This window comes from Pollicipes pollicipes, unplaced genomic scaffold, assembly GCF_011947565.3.
Source record: "Pollicipes pollicipes isolate AB1234 unplaced genomic scaffold, Ppol_2.1 Scaffold_6686;HRSCAF=7923_pilon_pilon_pilon, whole genome shotgun sequence".
Taxonomy (NCBI): Eukaryota; Metazoa; Arthropoda; class Thecostraca; order Pollicipedomorpha; family Pollicipedidae; genus Pollicipes; species Pollicipes pollicipes.
In genome coordinates this window covers 16,621,321-16,640,790 of record NW_023596921.1, presented here as the reverse complement: position 1 = coordinate 16,640,790, position 19,470 = coordinate 16,621,321, and positions in this window count along the sequence as shown.

Genomic DNA, 19,470 nt, shown 5'->3' with positions numbered 1-19,470 from the left:
ACATCATTGTGTATTGTTTGCAAGTGCAATCTGCTTTCGATTAGAGTTAATCTCGAGACAAAAGTTTGCACGTTTTTGCACACCAAAAATATTCCATTTTAAGCTTGGGGAATCTCATTGTATTATAGGCTTTTTAACGTGTAATGGCACGACCGATACGATGGCGTAATTTACCATTTTCGGCCTTGTGCAGTTTTGGAGTTATTTGAGAAAATCTTCAGAAGACGCGTAAAAAAATCCTTTCATATGCACAGAAACACTTGTCGCTTCATACACAATAAATTGACCACGAACCTTTAAGTTTATAGCAAAAATCAAATCTTTTTAAATGCTGACTTTTACAAAAAAATAATGGTCACGGTCAACTGTTTTCTCATCACCCCGTTAACAAAGGTCTAGTTCAGAAGTTGTAATATCGTTGTGCTTGGTTTGCAAGTAAAATCAGTGTTCCACTTTTATTGGCTCGAGAGATATGAGCTGGAACCATTTTACGTCCTCAAAATCGGTCATTCTCTAGTCCTGCCAATATCGTTGCATTACACCTGCTTAGACGCAGAATTGCGTCGCCCATGCGATGGTGTGACCTAAAATGTCTAACACTGATATGCACCTCATATCATTACTCGTCATTAGACGTGTAATTACACTACAAGGTTAACAACGCCTATTATCGTAGTACGTTGTTTAAAAGTGAAATCAGCCTTTCGTTGTTTTTTTTTTGGTTATAGACAAACCTTTTTGAATCCTTTGCGTACCAAACTTAGCCATTCCAAATCCTGGAATTGTCGTTGCCTTACACCTTTTTAGACACAGAGTTGCCGAGCCTATGCCATGATGCGGTTTAAACTGTCTTATGCTGATAGGCGTTAAGTTAGATACAACCAACGTGAAATCTAGTCCAAAAATGGCCATTTCGTCAAAAAACGCAAACTTTGTGAGACAATGACAACGTTTCGTACACAAGCTGAAGTTTCTATTGGCTCTTCTTTCACACCAAAAAACATCCTCGTCACGGTTTTTACTTTTTCCGCAACAATGTGGCCATGGTGACATTTTTCTCCTCTCCATGTTTGCAACAACGGCAATGAATGCTTGTAACATCATTGTGTATCATTTGCAGGTGCAATCTGCTTTCGAACGAATTTGATTTCAGAGACAAAAACTTGGAAGTCTCCGTGCACCAAAAACGGTCCATTTTCAACATGGTGGAATATTATACCATCATACGTTTTTTGGCTCATAATAGCACGGGAAATAGGATTGTGTAAGTTGAAAGTCACTCCCTTGCATCGTTTTAAAGTTACGTGCAAAAGTATACCTTAGAAGCCGAGCTAAGCTTTGCATTTGCTCCTGAAACCGTTTACATGAACAGAAACACTTACGCCTTCAAACGCACACGGAACGGACCAGGATCTTTCACTTCATTTAAAAAATCATTTTATAAACGTTGATTTTTTCAAAAAATTGGCCACGACCAGCTATTTTGCATGACCTGGGGAGCAAAACTGCAGTCAAAAACGTGTAACATCGTTGTGCATTGTTTGAAAGTAAAATCAGCCCTACTATTTTAGTGGTCCGAGAAATACGTGCTTCCAGCATTTTACGTGAAAAAATAGGCCACTCTGAAATCCTGCCAATGTCGTTGCGAGATACCTGTTTAGAGCATAGTTGCGTCGACACTGCCATGGTGTTACCTAAATTGTCTAATGCTGATAGCTTTTTAGCTAAATACAACCGGTGTGAAATCACGTCCAAAATTGCCATTTCGTCTAAAAAGCGTAAACCTAAACACACAATGCTCACGCTTCGTACACACGCTGAAGTTACTAATGGCTCTCATCTAACATCAAAAAACTTACGTGTAAGAATTTGGACTTTTGAAGAGAGCGGTTGTGGTAAAACTTGTGTTCTTTTCAATGTTTACAACAACGGCAAGGAATGCTCGCAACATCATTGTGTATTGTTTGTAGAGGCCATCTGCTTTTGATCTGAGCTGGTTTCAGAGACAAAGGGATTTCATTGTACTATACGTCATTAGACGTGTATTTGCACGGGTAATACGACAGTGTAATTTGGCATTTTCTCACTTGCAACATTTTGGAGTTATTTTTAAAAAGTCTCAAGCGGCGCCAAAAAATGTGCAAATCCTTAAAAAACTATTTCCATGCACAGAATCACGTGCCTCTTCATACTCACACTAAATAGACCACGACTTTTCATTTTAAAACAAAAATCTCACTTTCAAGGCGTTAACTTTTTCGAACCAAGTGGTCCCGGTCAAATGTTTTTCTCATCACCCGGTGGACAATTATCTAGTTAACGGCTCGCATCATCGTTGTACATCGTTTGCAGGCAAACTCAGGGTTCTAATTTTTTTGGGTTCGGGAGATATGAGCCTGGACCATTTTCGTCCCAAAAAGTACCCATTCTCGAATCCTGCCAATGTCGTTGCATTATACCTGTTGAGATGCAGAATTGTCTGGCCTATGCGGTGATTTAACTTAACCGTCTAATCCTGATAGATTTTGAGATTGATGCAAGAAACGGGCAATAACATTAAAGACTGGTCATTTCATCTAAAATGCGTAAACATGGACAGAAAGTGCTTGGAACATGGTTGTGCATCGTTTGCTAGTGCAATGTTATTTCAAACAGACTGGTTTCAGTGATAAACCCTTGGACGTTTGCGCTCACCAAAATTGTCCATTTTTAGCTTGGTGGAGTTTCATTGCATGGCATGTTATTAGACGTGTAATTTTGCGGCCAATTCGATGATGCAATTATAAATTTACTCGCTCGCTTAGTTATGGAGTTGCTTGAAAAAACTCTAGAAACCGCCCTAAAATTTTTCATTCGTTTAGAAATTGTTAACATGCATGGAAAGACTTACCGCTACATGCATACAATAAATAGACCACAATCTTTAATTTTATAACGTAAATCTCGTTTTTAGAATTTTAAATATGTTTGGAAAAATAAGTCACGGTCAAGTTGCTTTCTCGCCACCCGGTGAACAAAACTGAAGTTAGCATCATGCAACATCGTTGTATATTGCTTGCAAGTAGAATCATATCATTCTAGATGCAGAAATGTATGGCCCATGCAATGGTGTGACCTAAACTGTGTAATGCTGATAACCTTTAAGTTAGACCGAACCAACGTAAACTTGACGAATGAATAACAAAAATGGTTATTTCGTCTAAAAGCGTAAACCTGGACGTACAATTCTCTCGCTTCGTACACACAATGAAGTTACTTTTGGCCCGCATTCCACACCAAAAAACATACGTTTCAAGGTATTGATTTTTTCCGCAACAACGTGGCCGTGGCTAAATTTCTGTTCATTTCCGCGTATAGCACAACAACAATGAACAATTCTAGCATCATTGCGTACCATTGTTGGATGTTTGCGCGCGCCAAAAATAGTCAATCTTCAACATTGCTAGAACATTGTTGCATTATACATCATTAGACGCGTAATAAAGCAGACGATACGATGATGCAATTAAAAATTTTATCACTTACAAAATTTTGGTTATTTGAAAATCCTTCAGAAGCCGGGCTTAAATTTGCAATTGCTATAGAAACTGTTAACATGCTTAGAAACGCTTGCCGCTTCGTATACGCACTAAATGGACAACGGCATTCCATTTTAGATCCCAAAATCCTATTTTCAAACTTTAATCTTTTCGAAACATGTGGTAACGTTTAAATTTTTCCCTCATCACCCGTGTAACCAGAATGTGTTCAATAACTTGTAACATCGTTGTACATCGTTTGCAAGTAAACTCAGTCTTTTATAATCATTTGTTCAAGAGATATGAGCTTGGATCAAGTTGCGTCCCAATAATCGACCATTCTAAACTTCTGCCAACGGCGTTGCATGTTGCTTGTTAAGGACCAGAATTGCCTGGCTCATGCGATCGTGTGACTTAAACTGTCTAATGCTGAAAGGCTTTGAGTTAGATACAACCAACGTAGAATCGTGCCTAAAAAATGTTCATTTTGTCTAAAAAGCGTAAACCTGGACAGACAATGCTTCCGCTTCGTACAACACTGAAGTCGCTATTGGCTCTGATTTTACACGAGAACATCCGGTTAATGATTTTGAATTTTTCCGAAAAAGTGGCAGGGGTTAAGTTTGTATTTTCTCCATGCTTACAACAATGGCAATGAACGCTTGTGACATCACTGCGTATCGTTTTTTGTGAGACCAAAGCCTTCAAGTTTTTGCGCACCACAAGTTGTCTTTTTCACATGGTGCAACCTCATTGCATTATACGTCATTATGCGCGGAATTCCACGGCCAATACGATGGCGTGATTCGATTTTTCTTACCCTCATAGATTTGGTGTTATTTGAAAAAGCCTTTACAAGCTGCAGACACCTGTCCAGGTGTCGTGGTGCCTTCCTGTTCGTGTCCTGGTGGTTTCAAGCCGACAGCCTTGTGGAAGTGGACTGCTGATTCAGTGCCGGAGACAATGTCGAGCGAACGGTATAGATGGCGCTGCGAGAGCACACCCGCGGGCCCCATCTGTCGCATTGGTTTCCGACGGTGCGGCGGGAAGAGACGGAACATGTTCAACATGCCACCCGCAGCTCGGCCCGCCAACTCAGCTAGGCATCCAGCCCTAGGCAGAAGCCCACTGTGCTCCAATGCTCAAACAGTTTTAACACACAAGTACGAAGTAAAGTATGCGTTGTATTTTGTCATTTCTCCTTAGTGTTACACATTCTCCTTAGTGTTAGATGCTTTGTATTCACCATCACTTCTTTTGTACCGGTAATGTCGAGACTGTACGGAGTGCCGTGACCGTACGGAGGCCGTCCGTGTTTCGCGATACGCCGCCGGAGGGTGCGGATATGCTCGGCGGCGCAGCGTACTGCAGGGGACCCTGGCCACGCTAGCCAATGGGCGGCCGCCACCTCACAGGTCACCAACGGGGTGGGGTGCGCTGGCGGGGCAGAGGCGTCAGGTGTGAACCGGGCACCGAGGTGGGGCGACATAGGAAGGTGTTTTATGTAACACATAATACATAGCACAATGCAATGTGCTTTCTCTACTTTTCGTTGCGCTAAAATACCACATGTTATGACAAGCTATTATGCTTGCCTGAGGCATTAGCGGGTGTGAAGCTGAAGCGGGACGAGGCAGCACTACAAGAACAAAGTATGTCTTAGACACTGCAGTGAGACTTGATGACTTCAAACGTGGACGGAAAGGATGAAACTCTCTCTACTCAGTACCAGCTGGTCATCTTTTGGACACGATGTCTACATGTGCAGCGGTATCGGTTTGGACACATCAGATATCACTGGCGTTTCTCCGACGTGCATTTATTTTCTAAAAGACAACTCCAGTGCCATCGGTCCAGCGCAGCGACGGCGACCGACCTGTCCGGGAAATCATTCACGGAAATAGCCAGAGCAAAAAGGTTAGGTTGTTTGTGCAACCAAACACGAATGTCGTGCACGGGCGGCGCTACGGGTTTTGGGCAGGGGAGGGAGCGAGGGGGCGGACTTCCCAGGGGCTTCTTGGGCAAAATGGGACCTACTTAAGGGGGGAAGCGCGCCATGGGCATGTGTCTTAACAAACTGTTACACATATAATATCCAAGTAAATGACTGTCGACAGTATACAAATCCAGAACGGGGGCCTTCTAATTATCCAGGAAACGGTCTCGCTAACCTAAAACCGAGCCTAGAGATCCAAGGCCTCCCGAGGCGAAGAATGACTTCTTAACCCTGAGTTCTCTTGTTCTCTGTTCTCTTGATGTAGCAACGGGCCTTCTGAGATCGGTTTGTTACCTTCTAACTCAGCTATGCGGCCTCCATGATCTGAATTTTGGCTCATTGCGTGTATGCCCCTCTGCCCTCGCTCTTGCTGTGCTGCCCCTGGTGTCGTAAAATGCGTGCTGGTTTTGCAGCAGGTGGTCATCCCTGGCCTGACGTTTTTATGACTAACTCCTGCTAACAACAAAATAAAATGGACATGGAACGTGGCTACTGAAGGAGAAAGAAAACAAGATGCTTGCGACTTTCACCTGTCACAAGTCGTCCGACTTACCTTTTTTGTTATAAGAAAGGAAGACCTTCTACTTTTGCTATTCTTCCACTTCTTCTGGCATGTCATTTCAGAGTTCTTGTATTACTCTGTCGTCATTCAGCATGCCAGTAGGGTTTATATGAATGTGTCACGCCAAGTTGTTTTATGTTGCTGGATATCGTGATCCATCAAACATGTGGATATATCATGCATGTAGGTACTAAATATTCCGCTTTTGGTTGTGCAAAAATGACTAAACAATCTCACGAATGATCGGCCCAATCGGTCTTTATATTCCAATATCTAACATTCCCACCCAACTCAATCGGTCAACAGTGGCTACCTTTGTACCATTTTTCGTCCGGGAGTGACGTCACTAGTAAACGCTGCGTCCCGTTACGGCTCCGTTACGGCTCCGTTACGGCTCCGTGACGGCCCCGCTACTTCCATTGGAACCTATTGTCTGGACGTGATTGATAGATAACTTTGCACACCTGGACTCGACCAATCAATATTGCATGTCGGATTGGGGAAGCTATCATATCATACCTCATGCCGCCACTCACTGCCGATTATTTGCTGTCATTGGACAGGCAGAGCGTTTTCAGGGCCATGTTTTCACCTCACCTTGCGAATACACCCGAATACGCGAATATGCCCGTTAGACAATCATGGAAGTGAGCACATACCTGTAATACCAGCATGTCAGTTTTCGGGCATCAACTTTGTGAAAATGCAATCCGAGCATTGACGCTTACGAACAATTACAGATTAACTGAAGCTCCTTGGAAACCCAAGAAGAACTTGCGTGCCTGCTCTATCAAAAGAGATGCCACGAAACAGAGGCGAGTAACATCCCTGGATTGATGATCCATTGCGGCAGCGATAAAGCATATGACAGCTTGGAATGGGACAAGCCGCGACTAGGAAACGTAGACCCGTTTTCGGCTACGATTTCTTACAGTAGCTTGAGGTCCTCTACCTCAACATCCCCGTACAGCACGATGAATGATGAACTGGTCCTGGCCTGACGGCCACGGCACCCCCGTAGGCATCCAGGCGAAGATGCGCCACGCGCTGCACGATCACCATCAGTTTGGGGTATCTGCACCAAACCGTTGGCGAATACTATGGACAGCGACCAGTCGACTCGCAGAATTACGGCGACTCAAGCTGAGCCTAGGCTGCCACTTTTCACCGACGATGTGAACGTAAGCTGAAGACATTAGGGAGCATGCTAAGCACGGTAGCACAGCTTGGTGGCGGTCATGGCAGCAAACGGATTGAGAAGAAAGCCGGTTGTCCGTTGATCGGTGCGAAATGAAATCCAGCCTAAAGAACAAGTCACGAATACAGACTGTTTTTGACTAGTGAACCAATTACGACACGTGATGAATCCAAAATATGACGGAATCCAATATGAGGGGTGGAACAACACCGCACAAGGATTCACGTTCTCAACATAACGCATACCTAAATGGCGATTAGGCCTCTCATGTCGTATGCTCGTTTGGTGTTGAATAAAGATCTTCTCATATGAAACCTTACGTATTTGTTCTCTTTACTGACAAATTCAATGAGCTTAGATTCAATCGAATTGAAACCCCCTTAGTTCCCTTGGTTTAGGATAGAGGCAAAGATCACATGAGCAGAACATAATCAGAAATATTCCGAGAAACAATGACTTGTACCACGCTTCGCATGTGCAGCCCAACGCATTTCGCTTACAGGGAGTGTTTCACATCTCTATGCGGCTTTGTACTCAAATAATCATTTTGAAGATCATTTGATGCAGTTCACAGACCTGCCCTTTTTAAGACCTCAACCCCTCGAGTTTCGGAGCTACACGCCCGCAAAGACAGATAGCCTTTTTCGATGAGGGCATTTCGACGTCACCTCGACATTCATGACGTCATAATAACGTACTTCAAATCCTACCATTGTATAAGCGGTGCGGCGATCGAGGCCAAGAAAATATAATTGCCTGGTCGTTCATGTCTGGCGTTCGTGAGCAACGTTTCCAGATACAACGACCGTCAATGAACTCTCGGACAATGTTGTGCAAGGTAAGATGACGTAATCAAACAATGTCGTTGGAGGCGCATTCTCATTTAACAGAGAAATTGTGTTGTCTAGAGCAGTCTTTTCCACTCAAAAGTATACAAACAGCTATAAGTGAGTTGTTTCATCATAGCTGATGCTGGCTTCAATATCTGTAATTAAACCATAGCTTAGAAGCTTAAAGCTTAACATTCGCTTGAAATATAGAAAGGATAAAACATGGTGGTTCGGTGGTTGCTGCAAGATTGAACCCAAAATGAAGATCAGCCTGGATCTAAGCATACGTCAGTGCTCGTTCGATGTGAAAAAAATTATCCATGCACCAGACCATAACCAAATCATGTCAGAGGCCGTGTTTGTAAAGTCTGAGGGCCCATTCGCTTCACCTGCGAGATTGGTAGCACCAAGCTAAATGTTCCGTTGGGTGTAATATGCTGATCTGAGATTTGATGGCGGCCCAACAGTTGATATGTTGACTGATTTCTCTGAACTGACATGCGATAATATATCGCCTACTCATGAAAACATCGACATTACCAACGGTGCAGTACGAACCACTCTGAGGAAATCCGGTAAGACACCAAAGCCCCCCACCTGCTATTCATGTGACATAGGCACCTGTTTCTTTTACTCTGCGTATAGTTTCTTCGTGCAGTACTAAAGACTGTGGCGAAGCAAAGCACGTTATCTAGCATTTACTTGCAAGGTGGACACTCGAGCAAGGTGTGCGATATGCAGGAATCGCATGAAATCGGTGTAATAATGGGCCGGTTCAACCAAATGGGAACGCCCTTCCTTACTCGTCATGTAGTTGTTCCCATGCCTCAGACTGCAGCGCAGTGTGTCTTTGGCTACATGATGGCCCGCGACAGGTGTAGGAATTTGCATGGAAGACAAATACGCAAAGCAATATCAAAACCATCTGAAATATATCAGGATATATATATATATATATATATATTCATCTTCTTGTTATGTTACAAGATGATTACTTAAAACGAAAATAATTAAAATTATGAATAGTCATATGATAAATAACATAATTTGCTATCGGAGCAAGAGACGCGTCACCTCCTGTTTCGATCAATCGTGATCTCCGCTTCCATCAATCGTCATCGCAAATTTGGCGAAGAAGAAATCTGCGCAGCAAAAGCAGTTGCTTGTCCGGACTGGATTCGACCATTTGAAAGAAACAGATTGGCGGGGCGATTAAAGCCTCGACTAGCCGGACCGACCTGCCCAAATCTCAAGTATTTAGTCTGGCAAATGCTCGTGTAGCGACAAAGTCATTAGGTTCGACTTGCTTCGTCCGCAGGACAGTTAGCATCGGGTTTATTTCAGCTTGGATTGATTCGAACATGGCGAAAACTATGGCAAGACACATTGATGACGATACGTCTGGAATCAGTAGTCTAAAACTGTCACATCTGTTGGCTGCTCTCAAACTTGATGGTCGGCCAAACACAGATTGCTCCATTTTTCCTGCTGCGAGCCGTTCCGATGGTCTCTTAGAAGTCAGGGGGCGCTTTGGCTCGCGCCCCAGCACCCATTTCATCTTCATTACATTCTTCCATCCAGTCTCTCGCTATGGCCGCTTTTAGCCTACGCTCTGCCCAGAAACACACTCAGGGGCAGACACGCAGGTGTGTGCCCCAACACTCGGCGATTGCGGGGTCCCAAACGTCGAAAATGGAGGTGGGCATGAAGCGGTAGCGAATAAAATCCGACATATTTCACATTGAACACTGCTGCGCGCCAGAACACAACAACGCAAGGAAACCACAGGACAGGCCAGAAAGACGTTATCAGGCCTATGACTCTTGGTTTCTCGAGGAACGCCCACGAGAGGTCCTGTCAGGAGCCCGCGTGACGCGTTCTCCGGGGTTTGCTCGTGGTCAGCAGCCCTTCCCATGCGCGCGCCCACTGCCTCTCCCATAGGCTCCGCCGCAAGCCTTGCGAAGCACCCCCTGCGTGAAGAGGAACACGGAGAGCAGCGACGAGCCGAGCAACAGGCCGAGAAAGCCGCCCACGTCGGCCAGCAAGTCAGTGGCCGTGTAGGTGACGTAGATGCGCATGGTGCGCTGGATGTCGCCGAAGATCACTTCTAACCAGATAGCGTCATCTTCGCTCGGACGAATGGACGGCCGAAATTGCAAGCTGATGCGGTCCCGCACACACGATGCCGGGCAAGGACACGACGTGTTTTTGTCCTGTATAAGCTTGAGTACGATGTCAGTGGTTGTGTGCGCGTACCAAATCATGTCAGACGTCATGCAGCGCGGCTTGCCACTTCCGGGACTGTCATCCTCGAAGCTGCAGTTGAGCAAGCGGAGCAAGCACGTGCGAAGACAGACAGCTTCGTTGTAGTCCGGGTCCTCCACGCACGGCGCTCGTCGGAGATTTGGTCGCACCTCGCGGTCGGTAGTCACGAACAGCTGCTGTCGAGTAGAGTCGTTGGTGACGGCAAACAGGTCGTGATGTCTCAAACGGAAGCCCCAGAACTCGTCGTTGGCATGGATGTGGATATAGTAGCTGTACGCGAGGCCTTGGTTTTCACCGGCCCACTGGGCCTCGAAGTCAGGCTGGCGCCGCAGCTCGAGAAAAGTGCCGAGGCGGCCCGTGTCTGAAAGTGTGAGCGTCGCACATATTCCGCCGGACACGTAGTTGACGCTGCGCCTGCACGTGCCGTATCTGACGGTGAAAGTATCGGTGCTGGCGTTGGCGAGGTACTCTTTCGTCCCACTCAGACGCCCAATCATGTCGACCATCGGCAGACCGTATGCGAAAAACAGATCAGTCAGCGATCGGTTGTCGAAAAGGCGTCTCTTCTCGTCCTGCGACCCACTGAAGATGACACTCGTGACGCTTTTGTTGATGGTGATGGTGGGACAGACGGAAACGGCAGGCCGCTGAAACTCCGAATCCCAGACGATCGTGGTGGCTGTCGGCTCTTGAACGACCTTCAAGAATTTCCAGCAGGTCAGCGTCAGCCAGGCGGCCAGCAGTACGAAGTGCTCCGAGTACCGCTTCAGACTGCATGGATTGCAGCGCGATGGTGACATGGACCACGGCATATCCCGCAGTGCACAGAGGTCTTCGATCCACAAGGTTCAGCGCCTAGCTAATCAAACGCACCCAGTCAATCTTCATGTGTTGGACAGATAGGCTTTCACAAATAGAGTATGGCACTCAAAGGGTCCACGAGATTTCCCCGAAGTCACGCAGATTTTACCAATAATCGGCCAAGATCATGTCACTAATTCACCACTACAACACACTCGGGCGGACGCCGAGCACGACCGCGCCATCTTAGGCCATTGGTGACCAAACGGGAGTCGCTGCGCCTGCATGTTGCGTGCTGCTAGCCGACGTGGGCACTAAGGGGAGGAAGGGGTGGGGGCGGCCTTTGCGGGAGGAGGAAGAAGATGAGGCGTCTGAACAAAACAATATTGACCCACGCTTTTACGTTGAACGGGTTACAGAAGTTGATGATTCATTGGTGACCAGTGGCCGTGTGGACCTCCTACTTACGCCATGAGCCATATGCTGAGTTGGTATGGGGACGCCCCTCAACGGCGTTAGCTGGCTTGATTCGGAGCCACATGCTTCCGCCGCACGGCTGTCTGAGGATGGCTCACAACTGTGAGTTTCATTCCCGTAAAAGGATTATGTGGAGGATAGCGTGGTTGTAGAGTCACGCTAGATACTCGAGGTCTGCAGCTTCTGAGAGATTTGAAACATGTCGCTGGCATAGAGCTCAGCCTTCATGACGCCACTTTTCCGCATTTTTTTTTTAAAGAAAGAGGTCAATCATATGTTTCGCAGCCAAATAATGCTCTTCCGCAATCTTTGGAGAAGTGATTTCAGCGTCGAGGGCGGAACGGTGTCTTAAGACGTCTTACGATACATATGATTGGTTAGCGTTTCTTGGCGGCGCGCTAAGGGTGTAGGAGCAGGGGAAGAGGAAGGGGCCAAGGGGTCATGCCTACCACTGGTAGAGGTGAAGGGTCAGGAATGGTAAGTGCCCTACCCCCCCAAAAAAAAACAGTTTTCTGGCTAGTTGCCTTTGGTTTACTTTTGGGTTACCTTAAAGATACATGCGGATTTACCCATTTCACCAACCATTAAACTGCGCTGAACAAGGCTGTCTGATATCGTAAATAGCAACATCTTATCCTACCACATACGATGAATACAGATATGTCAATGATTGTTTAATTTATCTATATTCCCCTTGGCGACACGAGACCCCCTGTCTGAGAACGCGAGAATAAGAAGTTAGTGGGGACAGCAGGGAGGTCGCTGGTCCCAAAATGGTCAATGGTTTAATGATCCCACAGTGACCAGTAGTTCCTCAGTAGGCAGAAGAGCCCCAAGCAGCTAAAACAGCCCATGAACAGCCTGAAGAGCCCCGCGCACACAGAGATCCCTGAGCAATTCATTGAACCCCGAACAGCCAACAAGCCCCTGGTTAGTTCGAGATCCCCATAGTGAACAGCATGAACGTTGAAAAGGAGGAGGGATCCTAAGTAACCAAAGGAGCACTTAAGCGACTCAAGTGTCCCTAGTTACCAGGAATGCACCACTGTGGACAACCCCTAGGGTTCTAGGGTATGGTTTAAACTTCTGTTTTGGCAAGGAAGCTCTCACTTTGTTTTATCGTTGCTACTATTCGCGCTTAGGGGCTGAAGAGACCTTCCATCCAACTTCAGGATTCTGACTGGTTTTATTCTAGCGAACCTCTGGACGATGAGGAGCCCTCAAATGACATTATCATACATTATTTCACTTCTTGGCGCAGGAAAAACTCTGACCAAAGCAGCCAGCTCTGGTTCAACGTGGGGCCTATTAGACGCACAACGGACCCCGCATTGGCGTACGAGGTTCAATAATTTGCAAAGAGGCTCCATTTCGGGTGATCGGCCACGGGCGGAACCGGGGCAGAGGCCGACAATGGGGCCCTCCGGCATGGGGCCTTTCATCGCCTCATTGTGGAATATTCTCATAGATCCTTCCGTTGTTCGTGTGCTTCGACCACACAAGATGCCGTCTAACATTTGGGGTGCCGCCCCGAGCTATCCTTGATCAGCAAATGATCCTCTTGACAATATCGGATTCCCTGTTATGCACTGTGAATTCCCTGACTAACTCGGTCCCTGATCACTCGTCGTCTCAGATACCAGAGGTCTTTCAAGTGTCATTTGCGAGACTGGACTGTGCGTGTCGTTCTGCCTGAGAATGGTCGCAAGGCTGACACTGGACCGATTGTGTTTAGCGTTCTTGGACTACGAACGACAGCGGGGCCCTCGTCGTCCTCGGGGACGATCGCCTCAAGGGCCCTCGGACTGACATTCGAAAGCCCGACACGCGAAAGACGCGCCCCACGAAGACCGAGGCTCGTGAATGCGACCTCTGGCGAACCCTTGGGGCCCTACGAGCCCTCAAGTGGGGCTCCAATTTGGCCCGTGGAGATCTGGGGGAACACGTTTCTCTCTGCCACCCTGCCTCCGCCCACGGACCCACAAGTCACCGAAACTGCTTTTGGTCGGTAGGGGTTTCTGAACGGCCAAAAGGGCCCTGAACGACCAACAAGGCCCCGAGTGTCCAGAAGGTCGCGAGAATACAGCTAAATGTCTCTGGTGACCAGAAGGGCCACTGAACGGCCAGTGGACCCTCCGTGGTCAGACGAGCACTTCCGTGGCCTGAAGGACCCTTGAGCGGTCAAGCTTTGGTGACCGGAGTGACCCTGAGCGGCCAGTTCAGCCCTATACAGTCTGAGCGAAACGACAACAACAACGGCCGAGGACCCCTTAATGGCCAGAGGTTCTGAACAACTAAAACGGCTCATGAGCGGCCTGATATGCCCTCGGCACATAAAACACTGAGCGGCCAACGCGATCACCGAGTGGCGAGAGCCCCTAGATTGTCCCGAGGTCCCTTGGAATCGGGACCCTGATGGTGCTCTGGTGCTCTGACGGAACGTTGAAAGTCCAAAGAGCCTGCAGTGGCTAGCACGGCCAGTGCCCCTTCCACAGTGCCCTGGCCAGTGCCACTGCCCCTGGTCGTCAGCAAGTACGCACTGAGCGGCCTGAGGGGCACCAGGGTTTCCAAATGGGGCCTACCGAGCACCTAGATTACGGAAGTTGTTGCCATCTATTTTGGCAAATCATCTCTTTTTGGGCGTTTCTCATTCAGTGCAGCTATTTTTCGCCCGGCGCAAGCTGAAGAGCCTTTCCAAAGGGCGCTTGTGTCGCGTGACTCACCTACTTTGGACCTTCCCGAATCCCCGCATTTCAGGTTTACTCACTGGATCTCAAGCCATGATTATGTCAACAGCGACGACTTACTTGAAAACAAACGCACTTGCTTCTCTTGGACGAGTATAGAATGGACTTGGGCCTTGACGTCATAGGTACGGAATGGCTTACACAAAAGTAGGGAATGGGCCTAAATTCACCAATAAAGAACGGGTCACAGATTAGCAGCGATATGTAATTTTGTGACGTCATCGTGCAATCATCTGGAAGAGGGGGTGCAGCTAAACCATTTTCATTTCCTCAGCACTCCAGAGCATGTATGATTTCTTTTCAAGACAGCAGTTGAAAAAACACCAACTAAAGAAAGACTTGGTATTTGCTCAGTGCAAGGGTCGGACAAATCTTACCATCGCGGTTCGGATGTTCGGCACTGTAACACATGCTGATTAAAAGACCGTAGGTCAAACACAAGGCACCTAACTTGACCCTCTGAGATCGAGGATACACTTGACGCATCGGAGCTCTGGACGAGGATGCATTGCTGCATGAGGGGATAGAATCACCGCATCGGATTACGCTCCTAAGACTTGCAGTGCCAAGGCTAAACACTATGTTACAAAAGCTGCATCACTAAGGAATTCTGACAGAATGTTTACATCGCCAGACGAACATGGGTTAGCCAAGGTAAAAATATCTGACCCCTTTCCATCTACGCTCAACGTGCACGGGGTCATGGATATCGCCGCAGAGCCCAGAAAAGCCGTTGAACTCTGAGAACTCCGAGATATATCTCTTTGGAAAGAACCGATTTAACAATTGCAGAAGGAATAGCACCGGTGTGTTATTTTTGATACCATCTAACACCACCCCCTTCCGTTAATCATTGCCTTCGATAACAAACAAAAACACGTCGCTTTCCAGTAGCTTTCCCGGCTTCTGCCCAAGAGAACGAAGTTAAAAATGAAAATAACGCGCACAAAATCACTCCGGTGTAAATTTGTCGGGCCAAAGCTGGCGAAATTGCGCGTAGAGGAGAGGGGCGTTTCACCAGCAATGGGCCCTTTGTCAACCCCCTGTGCTCCTCACCTGTTACCAACACTAGATGAAAGCCGAACACCGCAGACCACCGCGGGACAAGCGCGCAGTCTTATATATTATATATATATATAATTATATATATACAATTATATATATATACATAATTATATATATATATATATAACTCTACATTTTGTAATATATATGCATTCGTGTCCTCAGACAGTACGTTCTTAGTAAAGCACGCAAATGCCCAACCTCAGTGTGGCGAAAATCCACTATTCATTGGCAAATGCATATTTTTCACCTTTTTGCTGTAGCGCGTAGCGCAGCATTACCTTGTGCACTGCTTTGTTTGCTAAAATAACACTTTTTTCTTCGTTCAGCAAGTCATTGGTCAGCTGGCCAGTTCGCTCCGTTGAATACGCTCTGTCTCCTGTGCAGGTAACATCGTAATGTATTTCACACCTGCGTATATGACAGCACCAGCGCATCTACACAGAGCGTGTCTTCTGCGTGAATCCACACGCAAGTGTAATTATAAAGAATGTCGCTTCTGTGTTTATCACGGCATGAGTACATCTACACAGCACATATCTGCTTGAATCCACTCGCGAGTGGAATTACACAGAATGGGGCTTCTGTGAATATCACGGCATGACCGCATCCACACAGAACAGTTCGTTTGCTTAAATCCTCTCCGGAGTGTATATACACAAAATGGCGCTCCTGCGTAAATCCATTTAGACCTGAGACATCTTTCTCCTGACGCTACACTTGCGTAGACCTAGTCAAAAATGGATTTATACAACAGCGCGTTTATGCGTAGATCAACTCCGATCTGACTCGATTAGCACAGGAGTGACGTTCTGTGTCAATCCACTTCGTAGTGGATTTATGGAGAGGAGCCGTTCTGAGTAGATGTACTCATGAGTCGACTTAAACGCGTCAAAGACTATCAATACAAACTGACCGAATGTGGGAACTAGGTACGAAAAACTATTCCCCCACCCACCTCTCCATAACTCCCTTAAAGTGAAATTTTTGTTTTTTCCACGTTTACCACAACGGCAATGAATGTTTGTGACAGCATTGTGTATCGATTGCAAGTGCAATATGCTTCCAAACAGAGCTGGCTTCAGAGACGAAACCTTGCGCGCACCAAAAATGGCTCATTTCCAAATTTGTTGAATATCAGTGTATTATACGCCACTAGATGCGTGACTGCATGGCCAATACGATGGTGTGCTCTGAAATTCTTCACCCGCATAATTTTGGAGTTAGTTGAAAAACCGTGAGAAGCCGCGTTAAAATTTGCAATTGATCTAAAAGCTGCTTACATGAGCGGAAACACTTGCTGCTTCATACACACACCAAATGAACCAAATGGACCTTCAGTTTTATCATTAAAAAAGTAATTGTCAAAGTTTTGACCTATTCGAAAAACGTAGTCACGGTCAGCTTTTCCTCATCCGGTGAACAAGCATGTAGTCAATACCTTGTAACATCGTTGTACATTGTTTGAAAGTAAATTCAGCCGTCTATTTTAATTCGTCCGAAAGATGCGATCTTGCACCATTTTCCGTCCCAAAAATCGGCCATTCTCAAATCCTTTCATTGTCGTTGCTGCTTTCGAACGCGGCTGGTTTCACAGAGAAAACCTTGCAAATTTGCTCGCACCAGGAATGGCCCATTTTCAGCTTGTTGGAATCTCGTTGTATTATACATGGTTCGACATGTAATTGCACGGCCAATACGACGGTGTAATCTGAAATCTTCCCACTTCCATATCTTTTGAGTTAGTTGAAATGAACCTTCGGAAGCCGCGCTAAAACTTGCAATTGCTCTAGAAACTGTTTACATGCACATAAAACTTGCCGCTTGATGCACAACTAAATGGAACAAGAAAACTGTATATAAAAAACTCAGTTTAAAGCTTTTGAGTTTTCCAAAAAATGTTCACAGTAAAATTATTACACTGAAATGGCGGGCACATGCGATGGTGTGATTTAAACTGTCTAATGCTAGCCGGCTTTGAGTTAGATACAACCAACGTCGAATCATGTCCAAAAATGTCCATTTCGTGCAAAAAGCGTAAGCCTGGACAGACGATGCTCCCGCTTCGCACACACATTGAAGTCGCTATTGGCTCTCATTTCGCACAAAAAACATCCGTCTCAAGACTTTGACTTTTCCGCACCAAGATGGCCGTGGCAACCTTGTATTCCTTTCCATGGTTACAACAAAGGCAATAATTGTTGTAATATTATTGCGTATCGTTTGCAAGTGCAATTTGCTTTCGAACGGAGCTGGTTTAAGGGATAAAAGCTTGAAGATTGGCGTGCACCAAAAATAGTCCAGTTCCAACTTGGTGAAATCTCATCGTATCTCTCGTCATTAGGCGCTCAATTGCACGGCCAATATGGCTGTGTAAATTGAAATTTTCTCACTGGTAGAGTTTTTACGTTATCTGACAAATTCTTTAGAAAGCGCATGGAAATTTGCAATTGCTATAGAAGCTGTTTACATGCACGGAAACACAAAAATCGGCCATTCTCAAATCATGCAATGTCGTTGCATTATACCTGTTTAAACGCAGAACTGCCTCAACCATGGGATGGTGTGACAGAAAATGTCTAATGCTGATACGTTTTGAGTGAGATACAACCAACGTGGAATCATGTCCAAATATGGCCATTTCCTCTGAAAAGCGTAAACCTGGACAGCCAATGTTTCCGATTCCTACACACATTTAACTTGCTACTGGCTCTCATTTTGCACCCAAATACATATTTTCAAGATCTTGCCTTTTCCCGCAGAAAATTGGGCATGGTGAAATTTGTGTTCTTTTCCATGGTTACAACAAGGGCATGATTGTAACATCGATGTGTAGCGTTGGGAAGCGCGATCTGCTTTCGTTCGCAGCTGGTTTCAGAGATAAAGTCCTGGAAGTTAGCGCGCACCAGAAATGGTCCAGTTTTACCTCGGTGGAATCTCATCGTATTATGCGTTAATAGATTAGTAATTGCATAGCCAATATGAGTGTGCAGTTTGCAATTTTTCACTTGCATCCTTCGGGAGTTATTTGAGAAAAAAAACTCAGAAGCCGCGCAAAAATTTGTCATTGTTCTAGAAACTTTGACATTTACAGAAACACTTTCCGCTTCATACACACACTAAATGGACCCTGGCCTTCCATTTTTTAGCAAAAAAGATAGGATTCCCAATCTTGTTCTCGAAAAAGATGTTCTCTGTAATTTTTTTCTTATTAGCCGGTGATTAAAAATGTTGTCAACAGTTTGTGACATTGTTGTGCATCGTTTGCAAATAACATCAACCATTTCTTTTCATTCTTTCGAGAGATATGAGCTAGGGCAATTTTACGTCCGAAAAATCAGTCATGCCGAAATGCTGCCAGTTTCATTGCACTATGCCTGTTTAGACGCAGATCTGCCTGGCCCATGCGATGGTGAGAGTTAAAGGAAATGTTTCACCTTTGAAGATATTGAGATAAGCATCACGTATGATGGGGAAATCTTACTTGCAGCTCTTGGTAAGCTTTCAAGGTTCAAAAGTGACCCAAGTAGCAGAATCTCAAAGTTCGTAAACATGCGCCCTGTTGCGTCATTGTCTGATGACGTCATGGAATGGTTTTGTGACGAAAGCAGCACCGGGCAACATCTGGCAGCCAGACCTAAAGAAAACCTCGAAACGCACGAAAGCTGACCCTAACCGTTCGCTGAGCTGCTGAAGCTGCCCCCGCCCCTTCCTGTCGCGGGGGCTGTGTTGTTGGCGGATTAGTGAATGGCTTGGTTGTGGCCATTTGGCTTGGTACATGTTGTAACAGAAAGTTTGGTGAGTTGTTTGACATACGCAGCGTTGCGATCGCCGGCTTTTGGGGTAGATTACTGAAATCAAAACACAGTATGCCGCGGAGACTCATGTAGCGTGATGAATCTTTCCGAAACTTGCCAAGGACTGTTAAGGATGTAAATACCGTATTGTCGACTTATCCTTGCCCAGAGTGCTACAGTTCTAGCATTGATCACATGTGTGTGCACTGTCGTT